The sequence below is a fragment of the Antechinus flavipes genome, chromosome 1, assembly GCF_016432865.1.
Source record: "Antechinus flavipes isolate AdamAnt ecotype Samford, QLD, Australia chromosome 1, AdamAnt_v2, whole genome shotgun sequence".
Lineage (NCBI taxonomy): Eukaryota > Metazoa > Chordata > Mammalia > Dasyuromorphia > Dasyuridae > Antechinus > Antechinus flavipes.
This window is the reverse complement of record NC_067398.1, coordinates 165,700,591-165,717,884: the sequence shown is the minus strand read 5'-3', so window position 1 is coordinate 165,717,884 and position 17,294 is coordinate 165,700,591.

The window sequence follows — 17,294 nt, the reverse complement described above, 5'->3', positions numbered from 1 at the left end:
ATTTTTCAACATTGATCCTTGCAAAAACTTCTGTTTCAACTTTTCCCCTCCTTCCCTCTACCCCCTCCCCTAGATGGCAGGTGGTCCCATACAAAACACATGTAATTCTAATGAATATCTTCCTAGAATGATTGTTTCTCTTTCAGGGAAGGTCTTCTTTTCCCCAGAGATGATTTGATCCCAGTGAGAAAGACAGGGACAGTGTTTTGCTTTTTAGTTTATGAGTATGCCCTTCTTGCCATTTCCTTCTTTTTTTTTAGGTTAAGCATGTGCAGTTCTTCTTAACATTTACATATTTGTCATGCTGTGCAAAAAAAAAAAAAAAATCAGATTAAAAGGGAAAGAAACATAAGAAAGGAAAACAACAGCAAAAATGGTAAAAAAAAAAAAAAAAAAAAAAATACTATGCTTTGATCCACATTCAGTCTCCATAGTTCTCTCTCTGGGTGCAGATGGCTCTCTCCATCACAAGTCTATTGGAATTGCCTTGAATCAACTAATTGTTGAAAAGAGCCAAGTCCATCACAGTTGATCATCACATAATCTTGTTTCCATGTACAATGTACAATATTCTCTTGGTTCTGCTGCTCACTTCATTCAGCATCAGTTCATCTAAGTCTTTCCAGGCTTTTCTGAAATCAGTCTGCTCATCATTTCTTACAGAATAATAATATTCCATTACAATCATATACCACAACTTATTCAGCCATTCCCCATCTGATAAGCATCCGCTTGATTTCTAGTTCCTTGCTACTACAAAAAAAAAATTGCCATTTCCTTCTTTAACAGTTTCAATTCAAGATAAATATGGAAAGTAGACATCAGGTTTAAGCATTTCTATGGGCTTTTTCAGGAACCACAATTAAAATAGGAATTAATCTTCCCTTTTTTTCCCCCTTACCTTCTCTGCTTTTAGTCAGAACCCACAGATGTTTATAGCTTGGAGAATGCTGCTCTGGAAAATCAAATCTTAAAAAAAAAAAATGGCTCACTTTCAGAATTGAAACTTTTGACAAGAAATTGGATGTTATTTGTCAAAAAAAAAAAAAAAAGTCCATTTCTTTTTTATTGCCTATGCTTGTTAGTGATTTTCAGGGAATTGTTGATTGTACGATAGACTCCTTCACTCATTTTCAAAAATGTGACACCCCCCTCTCCCTCCCCAGCAAGGTAATCATAGAGCAGAGGCATCTTTTCAGAGAAATGTGGGAGTGAATGAGCCTCTCTGTTCCCTGACACTGTGTTCCTGGGCCTTTCAAGCACATGTCCATTCATCCTATGAAAAGCTCTAAGTACCTGCTATTAGTATTTATAGAAGCTGCTTTCTCCCACAGTTAGGTAAGGTGGGATGGGGAGGAGAGCTTTCAGCAGTCTGGTATTTTAAATTTTCAATGTAAAAATCTGAATTGAGGGAAAAGGACAAAAAGATAGAAAGGAAGACACTAATCAAGTAAACAAGAGCCCCTGGAATTGTCCTTGAGCAGAACTATTAAATGTGGCTGGGTCCTAATGTTCTCATAGGAAACCTGCGTAAGCAGCTAATGGAGAGAACAATTTGTACCTGGAAGGTTTATTTACTGTTCCAAATGTTTAAAGGGACAAGTGAGAAGGAAATTATTGATAGTCTACTCTCCAGATCAGCCTTCAGATTGGAAGTTTTTAAAAACTTTGTCCACATGGCTTCCATGGAATGAGCAGGGAAAACAGATGGAGCCTATGAGCAGAAGCAACCTCACCTCCTGAGCCTGTTGGGTGAAAGAGAAAAAGCAGAATTAACTTCTCTAAGGATCTGCCATTGATAGATTTAACTTGAGGATTTAATCAACCTCACGTACCATTTACAAAACTAGAGTATTTTCGCTACCATCAACATCCATCTATTAAGAAACTGCACTTTCAGTTCTATATAATGTGGATTGACAATGTCCCTGACCCAAAGGAATTTACTAAGACAGCCTTGATGTAGACAGGGATGTAGAGCAAATGCAGAGAAGAGGCTAAAGAGCCACAGTGAAATATTTATCAATAATTCAGTCCCCAGATATTTACAAATAACTGTGAGAAATACAATAGTATCCCCAACCTGCTAAATAAAGAAGCCCAAAGAAAGATCCAAACCCCTGAGTCACCCTGTGAATGAGACCTGCAGTGATGATCAAAGCTCCCCTCCTCTCATCCAGAGCAGGGAGTTGGATGTCAACCAGCAGCTGATTCCCCAACAATATTCCTTTTCCCACTAATAGTCCTTAGCACTGTGCCTAGCACATAGTAGGCACTTTAATAAATGTTTACTGACTGTCCCCCTGCTCATGTCTAGGATATTCCTTTTCTCCCAAAACATAGTCCAGCTGAACCCAAATAAAAATCTTCCAAAAACTCTCTGGACATTGCTGATTAAGATGCCCCATTCCCTCCAGGGTCCTAGCAGAATATACAGTTTCACCTGGGGCCCCAGCAGACCAGATGTGTTTCTACCATAAACCTCAACTACCCTTCCTATTTTATGCTTCAATAAAGCAAGTTTGCTTTAAGACAACTCTGAGCTACCACTACACATCTGTCAGATTGGCTAGAATGACAGGGAAAGATAATGCAGAAAGTTAGAGGGGATGTAGGAAAACTGGGACACTGATGCATTGTTGGTGGAATTGTGAACACATCCAGCCATTCTGGAGAGCAATTTGGAACTATGCTCAAAAAGTTATCAAACTGTGCATACCCTTTGATCTTGCAGTGTTTCTACTGGGCTTATATCCCAAAGAGATATTAAAGAAGGGAAAGGGACCTGTATGTGCCAAAATGATTGTAGCAGCCCAGTTTGTAGTGGCTAGAAGCTGGAAATTGAATGGATGCTCATCAATTGGAGAATGGCTGGGTAAATTGTGGTATATGAATGTTATGGAATATTATTGTTCTGTAAGGAATGACTAGCAGGATGCATACAGAGAGGCTTGGAGAGACTTACATGAACTGGTGCTAAGTGAAATGAGCAGATCATTATATACCTCAACAACAATACTGTATGAGGATGTATTCTGATGGAAGTGGATTTCTTTGACAAAGAGAAGATCTAACTCAGTTTCAATTGATCAAGGATGGACAGAAGCAGCTACACCCAAAGAAAGAACACTGGGAAACAAATGTGAACTATCTGCATTTTTGTTTTTCTTCCCGGGTTATTTTTACCTTCTGAATCCAATTCTCCCTGTGCAACAAGAGAACTGTTTGGTTCTCACACATATATTGTATCTAGGATACACTGTGACATATTAAACTTGTATAGGACTGCTTGCCATCTAGGGGAAGGCGTGGAGGGAGGGGAAAAGTCAGAACAGAAGTGAGTGCAAGGGATAATGCTGTAAAAAAAAAAAAAAATTACCCAGGCATGGGCTCTGTCAATAAAAAGTTATAATAAATTAATTAATTAATTAATTTTAAAACAAAAAAGCAAGTTTGCTTTACTATCCTGTGTGGTCTATGTATCCTTATGTTAAACTACTGATTCCCTAAACCTTTCTCTGTCTACATAATACAGTTAGGTACTATGTGCCAGGAAATGTGCTGTGTGCTTGATATACAAAAATAGAGATAAGGCACTGTCTGCCTTCAAAACAATTTACATTTTATTGGTGAACCCAGTACATGAATATATAGGTATATAATAAATTGAGCAGCTAAGTGATATAAAGTGGATAGTGGATAGGATACCAGGCCTTGAGTCAAGAAGAATCATCTCTCTTGAGCTTAACTCTGATCTTAAACACTAACTGTGTGACCCTGAGCAGATTACTTAACCCTATTTGCCTCAGTTTCCTCATCTGGAGGAAGGAAATGGCAAATTACTCCAGTAGCTCTGTCCAAAAAAACCCCAAATGGGATCACTAATTGGACATAACTGAACAACAGCAAAATAGAAATGAAGTAATGGGGTGGGGTAAAATATTAGCAATTATGGAGGAATCAGGAAAAGCTTTACAAAGAAAGTGAGATTTCAACTGAGTCTTGAAAAAGACTAGGGATTCCAAAAGATGGAGGTGAAGAGAGAGCCTATTCCAGATATGAGGATGGAAAATGGGAGGACCAAGTATGAGAAGAAATAAGATCAATTTAACTAAATTATTGGAAACTTGAAGGGAAGAAATTTCTAAGGCTGGAAATGGGAGTTAAGAGTCAGACTGAAGAGCTTATTATAGCATAACTATTACAACCAAGTGCCATAGCAGTAGGGGAGTTGGGAAGAGCAGAGAGCATGAAGAGAATACCATCAGACTCTAAATCCCAATGCAAAAGTCATGGCCCGAACATAATAATCACTTCTCCATTGATCCATGATGGAAGTATTCATAGAAGTAACAGAATTTCAAAAATCACATAATTTGGACTGGAAGGTTCCTATGCCTTAGGTAAAAGGTTTGAAGAATCATAGAGGGAGAAACTCCCCTGCCTTCTAGCAGTAAACCTGGAGCTTTGTTTAAAACAGAATTACAATCTTCTCAAAAGACTTTGAAGATGCAGAACGAGGATGAAGCCTTTCATTTACTGTTTTAGGGGTGTATTGTAAGCTCCAGTACTTTAACTACACATTTATTGATTGATAGAGGAGACTCACATTTAGAACACTGACAGCCAAATAAAAATCTTATAGATGGGACTGATGAGCCCCTAGGTAGTTAATTTGGATGGTCCTCAGAATATATTAGTCTGGTGCAGGATTGTTTTCAAAGCCTTTGCAACATGGAGAACCTGCCAACTCTTCTCCACTGGGGTAGGTTTTGAGAACCAGGGATGTCCTCTACACTTATAATGTGGATGGTTCCAGGGGGTAGACCTCCAAGGGATGGGCAGATGGGCTTGAGCTGCGATCTGCATCATCTCATCAATTCAATGAACTCCAGATCTCTTTGAGAAAGGGACTCAGAAGGCACCTTCTGCCTTCTGCCCATGTGCTTCAACTTTCTTTTTTCTACAATCTTATTTTGGTGTGACAATGATCTAAGTCAGCTGACAATAATCTTAACACTGGGTTTTCTGTAAAAACTTAGACAGCTAACAGCTTTTCACACTCTGATTATTAACTACAAGAACTAAAGCTATAATTAGCTATTTCCATCGGTTACTGAAATGATTATGAAGAAGCAACTGTAAGCTCCTACATGCACATCTGAAGGCTGTGAAGAACCAGTTAGCCAGCTATAGTGCAATCTCCTAGGAATAGTATCATGGCGCTGGTTCACACCAGCTCTCAAGAACTGGTTATTAAAACTTCAGGGTGAGCAATCACACCTCAGAAACTGGCAAAAGCCACAAATCAGGATTTGTTTTATTGTTTTGATTGAATTAAACTTGTGTGTAGGTATTTTTCTCTCCTGGACAACTCTTTGTTAAACATTTATCAGTACATTCTGCTAAGAGTTATCATTAAAGGCTGGCAACACTGGATAAAAGCTATAATATTTTACCCCCACTGGACTTCCCTATCTTGATAATTAATACAAAGTTGCTATTTGGTTTGGGGGTTTGTTTGTTTTTTTTGGGATAACCTTTTGCAAAAATGAAATTTTGCACATATTTTCCTTAGAAATGATTACAAAGTGATAATATATGGAAAGACCATGGGACTACTCCAGGGTAAAGGACGTGGTTCCACCAGAAATTTAGATTTCTGATACCACAATTAGGTCTGTATCCCAGAGAGATTTTTAAAAATAGAAAGGAAAAGGGCCTATATGTACAAAAAAAAAAAAAAAAAAACTTATTGCAGCTCTTTTACTGGTGGCAAAGAATTAGAAATGGAGGGGATGCCCTTCAATTGGGGAATGGCTGAACAAGTTGTGATATATGATTGTGATGGATACTATTGTGCTATAAGAAATAATGAGCAGGATGCTTTCAGAACTTGGAAAAACCACATGAACTGAAGCAAAGAGAAATGAGCAGAACCAAAAGAATAACATATGATGATCAGGTGTGAATGACTTAACTAGTTTTAACAACACAATGCTTCAAGACTATTCTAAAGGATAAAGAAAAATGCTAACCACTTTCAGAAAAAAAAAACTAATAAAATCTGAAGTATTTCTCTTGGGTTTTTTTTAATCTATTTTCTTTCACAACATGACTAAATATAAAAATGATTCTCATATATATGTATAACCTCTACTAAATTGCTTGCCTTCTCTCTGAGGGATAAGAACAGGGGAAAAGGGAGACAACTTGGAATTCAAAAAAAATTTTTTTAAATAAACAAATGTTAAAATTTTACTTGACATATAATTGGGGAAAAAATACTAAAGTAATTTTTAAATAAAATATATACGTAGTACATATATAGTAGAAATAGCCAGATATTTTTTGAAAATTTATGACAGAAAAAGGAATTTACATTTCGGAAAACACACCTTGAGGGGGGAAAAAACACATAATATGTAAAACTTTAAACCATCTGAGCAGAGAATAAGAACGATATAATTAATCTTAATGCTAATGAGCTACTCAACTATCAATTATTGTAATTCTATCAGAATTTAAACCAAATAACAGCATAACAACTCTAAGAAGCATCAAATAATATAATTCTGTGCAGTTGTGAAGGTCCATAGGCTTGAAAAAATGTCAATGAGAATATATTCTAGGCTCCCAATGGTATAGCAAATTGTGTAAGATTTTGAAGAAAACCATATATTAATTTATATAAATATCTTTTTACTACTATCATTGCACATAGTCATAGCTATTTACTTTCTACATATACACACACACAATAATGCTAAAGTGTGAATTAACAAAACAATAAATATGAAATAATTAAAGGATGAAATTATAATTCATAATTCCCTTTATCTTTTCCAAGATTTTGCTATATAAAGCATTAAAGCATGAAAAACTAAATAGGGGACTGCCAGACAGTGTTGGTTACTGTTATTATTAGAATGCTATCTCAGTGTATTTTGCTTCAAATTGTGATTATTAAAGCTCATGAATTCACGAAAGCAGATATTCACAGATTACTTTGAATCCATTATAGTCATCCCTCAGGTAACCCAACTTGCCAATACAAGTTGGGGGTTAGGGTAGTCAAAAATGTCACATGTCAGAGATAACTAAAGTAAAAGATTCATTTCAAATTGTTTAATTCAACAAGCATTCAGTAAGAGCCAGACAGGATAGAAGGCAAGAGTAGAGGAGTGCATCTGGCACCAGCTGAACCATAATGGATAAGTGAATTCTTGTTACCATGGAATTCATTTGCAACTAAGACCATTTAGTAAAGAAGGAAGGACAATGAAAAGAAAAAACAGGCATGCACTGCTTGAAAAGTACATGGATTTCTAACAATTGTTATAAATAGCATTTGAGAAAAGTTTAAAAAGCTCACACCTGTTTACCTCAGAAAAGAAAGAAAATTTATTTTGGGGGGAATACTTTGTAGGCAGAAAAATTGGGTAGGAATTGATGGTGCCAGTTTTCTGACTTCCCTTCCTTTTGGAATAGTTTAGCACAGTGCCAGCCACTTAGCAGGTGCTAAATAAATGTTTATTGGCTGATTAGTTACAAGGTTCTCACCTGTGCTACCCCCGAGGTTCAGGTTAAAGGGCCAATTGTTTTCACTATTCAGTACAGCCATGTCCATGGGATATCTACCTGATACCCTCTCCTCCTAGGGAAGGGAAGAATTGAGGCTTATAGAATGTCAAAGCTAGAAGGGACCTCACAAATTGTTTAGTTTAACAAGATGAAGAAATTAAAACCAAGAGAAAGAATCGATTTGCCTGAAATTAAATGAGACCAGAATTTTTGAGAAAATTCATCAAGAAGTCTTTTAATTCTGCTATAGATAAAATTTGTATCTTGATATGAACTGGCATTCAGTGCTTTTGAAACAGAGGTAGGCTTCTAGCTAAATGGAAGAATGAGTCGTTGTGAATGAGTCCAGTTTATTTAGATCAAACCTTCTTAAACTATAGGTCATGACCCCTTTGGGGATCATGTAACTGAATTTGGGGGTTATGAAAATTTTGGTGATAACAAAATATTCTGCCATGATTTAATTCTTTATATAAAAATAAAGAAGCACATCCATCTCATTGGTATGCAAATTTGCTTTCATCTTTAATAAGTGGTATACCAAAGAATTGTTTTAAAATAAATTTCTTTGTAATTTATTAATTGTTAATAAATTACAAAGATTTGTATACCTAGTTTATAAATCTATATTTCCAGACTTGAGTAAAAATTTCTGCTGCAAAAAGATGTGATGAGTGGAAAAAGTTTAAGCCCTGATTTAGATCACCTGAGAAATAATAATATGTCAAATGAGCCAAAACAAAGAACAAACAAATGCCATCTGCATCTAGGAAAATAATTAAGGAGACTGAATATAAATCAACAAAAAGTCTATGTTCACTTCTTTTTTGTTTTTTTAATCTCTCCCATGGTTTTTCCCTTTTGCTCTGAGTTTTCTCTTCCAATGTGATTTGTAAAGCAATGTGTATTAAAAATAAATAAATTTATTAGAAAAAAAAGTAGGGCCCTGGGAGAAGGATATTTCAATAAAATGTAGCAGATTGTCTTAGAGATATCTTAGAATAAGACAATTAATAAAACAAGATTTAGTGGAGCAAAAATCAAACTTAGCAATGACAATTTTTAATGTAAACAGTGATTTGCTCTAGTTCACATAGAAAAACAAATATTAAAATAAAAGGAAAGGCATAGAGACTAGACCTGTGAGTTCATTGATTTAAGAAACTCTCAAAAAAAGACAGAGAGACAGTGACAAAGACAAAGAGAGAGAGAGACAGAGACACAGAAATAAGCAAAAAGATACAGAGAGAAACAGAGAGACAAAGAGAGACAGAGACAGAGACAGATAGAAAAACAGAGACAGAGAGACACACAGGGAGACAGAAAAACAGAAAGAAAGAGACAAAGAGAGAGACACAGAGAAAGAGAGAGGAAGGAGGAGGAGGAGGAGGAGGAGGGAGGGAGGGAGAGAGGAAGAAAGGAAGGAGAGAGGGAGGGAGAGAAGGAGGGAGGAAGGAAGGAAAGAAGGAAGGAAGGAAGGAAGGAAGGAAGGAAGGAGGAAGGAAGGAAGGAAGGAAGGAAGGAAGGAAGGAAGGAAGGAAGGAAGGAAGGAAGGAAGGAAGGAAGGAAGGAAGGAAGGAAGGAAGGAAGGAAGGAAGGAAGGAAGGAAGGAAGGAAGGAAGGAAGGAAGAAAAAGTAGTGAATATTTCAGGCAATGCAAGTCATTCCTGCTATGGTCTTAGAGAGTTGCCTAGAGCACTGAATAGTTAAAAGACTTGCCTGGGTTCTGTGAGTCCACCATATCACACTACCTCAGAAACTTGCAATAAGGACTCAAAAAATCATCATCCAGCATTATGCTGACTGAAGGAGTCCTAGTCATCGTACCACAGTATATGCAAGCTGAGATAACCAGCAGGTGACTATAAAGAAATTAAACCTAGCAGCCATCGACATTAAGAAGTCTGAGAAACAGGAGACCAATAAATAATGCTCAGCAGAGACAATGGGTCTGGGGGGAGAAGAGATGCAGTAAACATAACAACAATTATATAATTCTATGTGCCAAGTGCTATCTTTTACATCACTTGATCCTCACAACAATCCTGGGAGATAAATGCTATTATCATCCCCATTTTACAGATGAGGGAATTGAAGCAAATGGAGGTTAAGCGACTTGCCAAGTGCTGTTCAGTAGTTTTTCAGTTGTGGATGACTGGTTTGGGATTTTCTTGGCAAAGATTCTGGAGTAGTTTCCCATTTCCTTCTTCAGCTCATTTTTTGCAGATGAAGAAACTGAGGCAAACATGGTTGTGACCTGCCCAGAGTCACACAACTACTTAGCATATGGGGCCCAATTTGACCACAAGGAAGATGAGTCTTCCCGACTCCAGAGCCAGGCTCTGTCCACTCCTCCACCTACCTGCCAAGGTTACAAAGTCAGTACTTCCTGACTCCAGACCCAGCATTCTATCCCCGATACAATCCTAGCTGCCCTAGCTGGGCATAATGACCCCACCAGAAAATACCAGCAGCGCAGAAACCCCACCTATTTACCTGGCCTGCGTCTGCTACGTTGTGTCCTTCAAAAATATTCCCAAATCACATGGGCTCCTGGGGTGGGCGCTCCCTGGCCACACATACTCGTTATCCGTGCCCTCCACACGTGATCTCCAGTCCTTCTGATCTCTCTGTCACCGCTGGACCCAGGGGGCTCTGGAGGGGAAAGTGGGGCAGGTGACTTTGGCCAGCCCTCCCTCCCTTAAATCTAATTAACTTGGATGTCCTGACACCTCCCTGATGTCATGGTCTCCTCAGGAAGGAAGATCAAGCAACCATAGCATCTTGTGTACACAAGTGACAGGGAACCTTTTCTTGGTGCTGTATTGGATTTACTATGCTACTCAATTTTTAAAAATATTTTATTTTATTTTATTTAATAATAACTTTATATTGACAGAATCCATGCCAGGGTAATTTTTTTACAACATTATCCCTTGCACTCGTTTCTGTTCCGGTTTTTCCCCTCCCTCCCTCCACCCCCTCCCCTAGATGGCAAGCAGTCCTATATATGTTAGATATGTTGCAGTATATCCTAGATACAATATATGTTTTATGCTACTCAATTAAATGTCTTTTGTACTAATGCGTCTTCTAGATGCCTGAGAAAAATAAAACACATCAATGAGGACACCAGTAAGTTTTGAGTGATTGTCTCAGACCTGAAGGAATACATATGTCAAAGTATATGCTGTAATGATAACATAAATATAAACTACATGGCATCATACAGCACAATTATAGCCGAACACCAACAAATACAAACATACTCCTCAGACAAAACACAATAAGCCACCTTAAAATTCTCAAAAAAAATTTTCTCTTTAATTTCCTCCAAACAGAATTTCATTTCTAGCAAATTTTATTTATATTCTTGGACACTTTCCTAAGACTGCTTCAAGTGCTTTAAGTGTTACATTTAGTTTGAATAAGAAGTAAAATGGTAATGTATGTTTAAATACTATAAAGTTGCATAGAATCGTAAGGTGAATGACAACATATAATTATAAATCACCAAAAATATAGTGGGAATGGAATCCAATCCCACCTATTCATGCTTTGCTAAGAAGAAAGCGTTCCAAACAGATATAACAATAATGATGTCAAAGGGGAGAAAAGCAAAAAAAGAACCAGAGCTTCCTAGTTAGAGTTATTAGAGTTAAGAAGAAAAATTACTTTTACATTTTCATACTGGTAACTGAAAATCTTTTATTGAAAAAGATACAATAGAATTTGTAACCATTTATTCTGACATTTAATCATATGCTACTTTATGTTGTTACTTAATTTTCACATGTGTATAGATTATAAGGTCCTTAAAAGTAAAGTCTTGCACTTTTTTTTGCGTTCCCCCCCTTTTATATATCACTCCCTGCCAAGAACCTAAATAAGACTGGGCACTTGATAAGATGTTGAATAAATCCTTGTTCCCTTACCTGGTATGTCCTAGTCCCTAAGTAGAATAGTACCTAAACTTTCCCATTCAAAAATATATTTTTCAATTCTGAAAGACTTATGATGAAAAATGCTATCTACCTCCAGAAAAAGAACTGATGGTGTCTGACTACAGATTTGTTTGTTTTGCTTTTTCTTCTTTTTTTGTTTTTTGATTGTTTTCTTTCACAGCATGATCAATATGGAAATAATCTTTTGCATTACTGCAAATATATAACCTATGTCAAATTACTTGCCTACTGAGTGTAATGGGGAAACTGAGGACCTCTCACTTGATAATTCCAGACCCAATTTCAAGGGTCTGTTAATCATTAAGGCTCTGGGAAAGAGAACAAAAGACCTGCTCCTCTAGTAGAAATATCTGATCTCCTGGACCTTTACTTAACTTCTTAGAAGAAGCTAACTAATTAATGGACTAGAGACATTGTAAGGGAATCTGTAAAGTGGGTAATCTCTATTTATTGAGGAAGGCTGAGGTAAACCAAGTCTCCTTGGTTATCCTAGTTTAATGGATTACTTACCTCTAACCAAATCTCTTTGTGAGGGAATTATATGGTTTCTTATAAATTCATTAAGGTAGATTGAACTTATAACTTGGATTCAGTTTACCTGGGGAATTTGGGAGATAGGGTGCTCATACTGGATAAAGTAAAACAACTGTAAAACTTGTGAAACTGACCATCATAAAATTCAGGTCAAAATTTAACAAATCCATGTTACTTCCAGGCATTAATTGAGAATTGACTGGATGAGGGGAAGGGGGGGTTATCATGATTTCTTATGGCTTGTGACAATATAGTCTCCCCTGACTTCTGAAGGGGTGACCTCCTTTTTACTGGAGAACCCCAGTAAAAAAGGATGTCTGGTTCTCATGAGATACCTAAATAAAGCTTCTATCCTTCACTTTGAGAGACCTCTGAGAAGTCAGTTTTGAGTTAGGATTTGCCATCCCACATACCTACCTACCTTCTAAGGGTAGAAGGGGAAAGAATTTGGAACTCAATTTTTTTTAAAGAAATGCTAAAAAAAAAAAAATTACATATAACTATTTTTAAAAATGTAAAGAAAAAATGTTTTCTCATACAAATTCATGTAAAGTGAAATGAGCAGAACCAGGAGAACACTGTACATAGTAATAGCAATATTGCAAGAATGATCACCTATGAAAGACTAAATTACTATGAACCAAGACAATTCCAAAGGACCCATTATGGAAAATGCTATTGAGAGAAATGATTATTTCTCTCATACTATTAATGAAACATTGAGATTAAGATTTTATCTTTTGTATTTCTTTTTAAATTTTTTTATTAAAGCTTTTTATTTTCAAAACATATGGTCAGAGTTTTTGTATTTCCTCATTCAGAAATCATCCCTCCTACATTATTCAGAGACCATCTGAAAGACATTGATGATAGAAAAGATTGCCCAGATACTCAAGATACAAGCTTTTAGATCTTATTCTAAAACCTCACCTAACTGGGGAAGTTTACTTCTGATTAAAGAGTAAAACCAATCATCTAATTTGGGCAAATTCTAGCCCATTGTGCTCTCTTCAGACAAACTTGGATGGAGGTAGGTCCCTTTGTATAACTTATCTGTGTAGAGAGGAATAAGAATGATATAATCAAAGTCCATCCTCCCTTTTTTCTTTGAAACAGGTTCACCTCTCATTATAATATTCATTTTCTCATTAATTGTACACCAATCATAGTTGATTGCTGCCTATCAGGAACACCCGCTCTTCCAGTCATATTTAAATATCAAAAGGCCTCCCTGAGGGGTCTTTGGTTTATGAGAAAAAGCTAAATGATCTTCCTTTTATTAATTATTCACAAACCATAATTAATAAAGTGATTAATTATCAAGAAACTATATCTCCTGAATTGTTTATTTATTCATTATTCACTAGGGAGAGAATTGATGAACTCTGAATGCATATTGAAACATATTCTTTTTACGCTATTGTGTGTGTGTGTGTGTGTGGGTGGGTGGGTGTTCTTTTACAACATGGCTAATATGAAATATGTTTTGCATGACTTCACATTTAATTGAGATCAAATGCTTGCCTTCTCAAGGTGGAGGGAGAGGAGGAAGCAAGAGAGAATTTGAAACTCAAAACTTTTTATTTTACTAATTGTCAAAAATAATTTTTACATGTGATTAGCAAAATATTTAACAAAATAAAAAAATTTCTTTTAAGATGCCTTTGTCATTATGTCTACAATAGACAATAGAATGTGACAGAAAGTTGACTAAGTATTACCTGTGTGGTCTCACTTTCTTTATCTATAAAATAAATGATCTAGGTAAGAGATTCACAAAGTGTGGTCCATAGACCCCTGGTCATCTCTGAGACCCTAGCAGGGGACCATGAAGTCAATTATTTTTATGATACTAAGATATCATTTATCTGTTAAATATCCTTCCTTTTCTAACTATATATCTTGTGAGGCTGAGTTACAAGGTTTTTTTTTTTTTTTTTTTAATATACCTCAATCAAAAGGTATTTTTTGCAACAGATTGAATGCAAAATCAGAAAGGAAAATCCAGCTATCTTTTATTAAGCCAGGCAATAAAAAAATTGCGAAAATATGTACAATAGTACTTTTCTCACTAATTCTTTTAAATTTGGAAAATATAGTTATTTTTAGTAAAAATGTGAGCATGTTTACTATTATTATTCAAAAATGAATTGGTAAATAAATATTTTAAAAGTTTTAGTTTTAGCATCTAATATCACAAATATTGACAGATATAATCCACATAAACAAAAGTTCAGTAGAATTTTCCTTAATTTTTAAGAGCTTAAAGGGGTCTTTGAAAACAAAGAGTTTGAGAATTACTAGGCTAGATGATCTCTAAAGTACTTTCCAGTGCTAAATCCATGAGTATTGTGCTCCTTAAAAATCACAAGAGCAAGTGACTGTATACCCTGTTTTAGAATACCAATTCCAGTTTTTTAGTCATCTTTCAGACCTATAATTTCTATCATGGAAGAAAATGATTGCTATATCACTTCAGCAAAACTAACGTACTTGCTGTTCCTTTAACACACTTTGGGTTCCCTTCACTTTGCTCCTTTTCCTTCTTCTACTTTTATTGTGCTTTTCCTCCAATCTTATTTGTGCAGTTCTGAGCCATTCCTTAAGATGCAGCTTTGATGCCAGTAATTACAATAGGAATTACTCTGATTCCATGCCAAGAAATACCACAATCTTTCTCTCCACTCAGGTCCTATTTAGTTAAGTCCTAATCATCTCTCCTATTGCTCTTTCCCATTTTTAAAAATTATTATTATTACCTCCCATACTAGCTTTTTCTGTACATAGCCTCTCAGTCATAGCCAACTAAAGTTCATTTGAATAAGACTCTTATCATTGGTGGATGTTGCTTACTCAGTGTTATACACTTACATGATGAGTAGAGTAATCAATCTCCATCAATGAGGAGAGCCTCATATAAATTGGCATTGAGTTCCTGGTCACTTTCTCTCTAGACAAGAAGTTCCATGAGGAAAAGGCCCAGTACAGTGCTTTGTTGAGTAAAAGTGTTTAAGAAAGATATTGATTGATAATATATCTTGGACAAGTCCACTTTTTAATAACTTTTTTGTAAAGTCAAACTTTCTCTATTAAATTCTATTATCTTTGTTGCATCTATATGATGAATAGGAACCATAAAATCACAGAATCTCAGGTTGGAAGGGTCCTCTATAACCATCTAGTCCAACCCATAAATTCTTCATTTATGTACTGGAACTTTATACCTCCTGAAGCAGCCCATTCTATTTGGGAAATTTCTGTTAGGACATTTTCACCAACATCAAACTAAAGTTTGCCTCTTTAAAACTTGAACTCATTCCTTGTAGTTCTTCCTGGTAGGATCAAAATGATTGGGAATGTTTTCCCATGGAAGATTGTTTTCTTAAAATGGTAGAAAATGCTAATCATCTGTGTTCTAGAGTAGCTCCTTCCCTTGCCTTTCCTTCCCTTTCTTTCACTGCCTTGCCTTACTTCTATGTTAAAAAAAAATAAATAACAATGAAGTATAATATACTAGAGATAGTGAATGGTTGACAGGAAGCAAAAAAAGCACCTTAAAAAATTGCTAGGGCTGTGTGGTAATTCACCCAAGAGCTTCTCGCCAGTGCTTCAAATATCTCCTAACTCTTAGAGGCAGATGCTTTTTTATCACATCTTAGCTCTGGCTAATTGCCTGTGAAGGTTTCCTTTGGGTCGATTGATTTCTGAGCCAATAGCTGGAGAGGAAGAAAACTAATATAAGAAGGAAGGAGAAGGCAAAGCTCAGGGAGATTGGTGGATGGTGAAGTTGAATCATAGCAAAAGAAGAGGCTCCTCTACCCAAGGAGCCTCTATAATTCAGACATCCAAGACCCTTGGAAAGGAAACTCAAAGATGTATATGACAGGAGTTCTTTGTTTAGGTCTCTACTGTACTGCAAAGACAAGAACCTCATGAAATAGTGAATAAATCAAATTTAGTCCAAAGAATATGAGACCCAGCCCTGACTCTTTCTAGCTATGAGGGTGGCAATTTGATTCGTCAAGTCAATTCATTAAGCATTTATTAATCAGAGCTATAACTAACACCAGAGCAAAGAAACACTATACCCGAGTGCTAACCACTGGATTTGGGGAGACTTTCTGCTCACAATGATCACCATTCATCTCATGGTCCTCTTTCATTATTCCACCATTCAATGCAGTTAAAACTGCTCTCACCCTGTCACATCACCATAATATACTTCTGGGTTCTGCCTTATCTCCCCCCTTTAATTATACAGTTCCCTTCTTCTGGTATGACTGAACCCCCTATGAGGATACCCCCTGCCCTTCTTGCTCTTCCTTCCCTAATCATGATACAATAGTGTCATAGTATCATATCAATAGTAAGGACTATTAAGTCCTTATTCTACCAGATATATGATTAGGTCAAGAAAATAATGACATATCATGGATCATGGATGTAATCCTTGCTCAAATACTTATTCATTATCTAGAGGATAGAGTCAAAACTCCTTAGCGTGGTATTCAAGGATTTCTGTAATTAACCAACAAACAATTCTTCAGACTACAATCTTCCTCAATTTCACTTTCCTTACCTATAAAATTAAGCAAACAATCAGCAAGAATTTAGTAAACACTTAACCATGTGTCAGGCACTGTACCTGGGGATACAAAGAAAAAGCAATATAGTCCCTGCTTTCAAGGAGCTTACATTACATGAGGCAGCAAGGTGGTGCAATGGATGGAGGGTTGGCTTTGGAATCAAGAAGACTCATCTTCCCTAATTAAAATCTGACCTCAGATTACCTATCAGCTGGTTAAATCACTTAATCCTGTCTGCCTCAGATTGTAAAATGAATTGAAGAAGGAAACAGGAAACCCCTGCAGTGTCTCTACCAAGAAAAACCTCAAAATGGGGTCAAAACAGTCAGAATTAAAACCGCCAAGGGGAAGTGTTGGGTCTGGACTCAAGAAGACTTAAATTCAAATTTAACCTCAGATATTTACTAGCCAAGGGACCCTAAGCAAGTCACTTAACCCTGTTTGCCTCAGTTTCCTTATCTAAAAAATGGGGATAATAGGACCTACCCTACGTCAAGGTTCTTGTGAAGATTAAATGCGATAATAATTGTAAAGTGCTTAGTATCATACTGTCATGCTGCATAAATATTAGCTAGTAGTTGTAGTAGTAGTACATTCTAATGAGAGAAGAATATATATATATCAC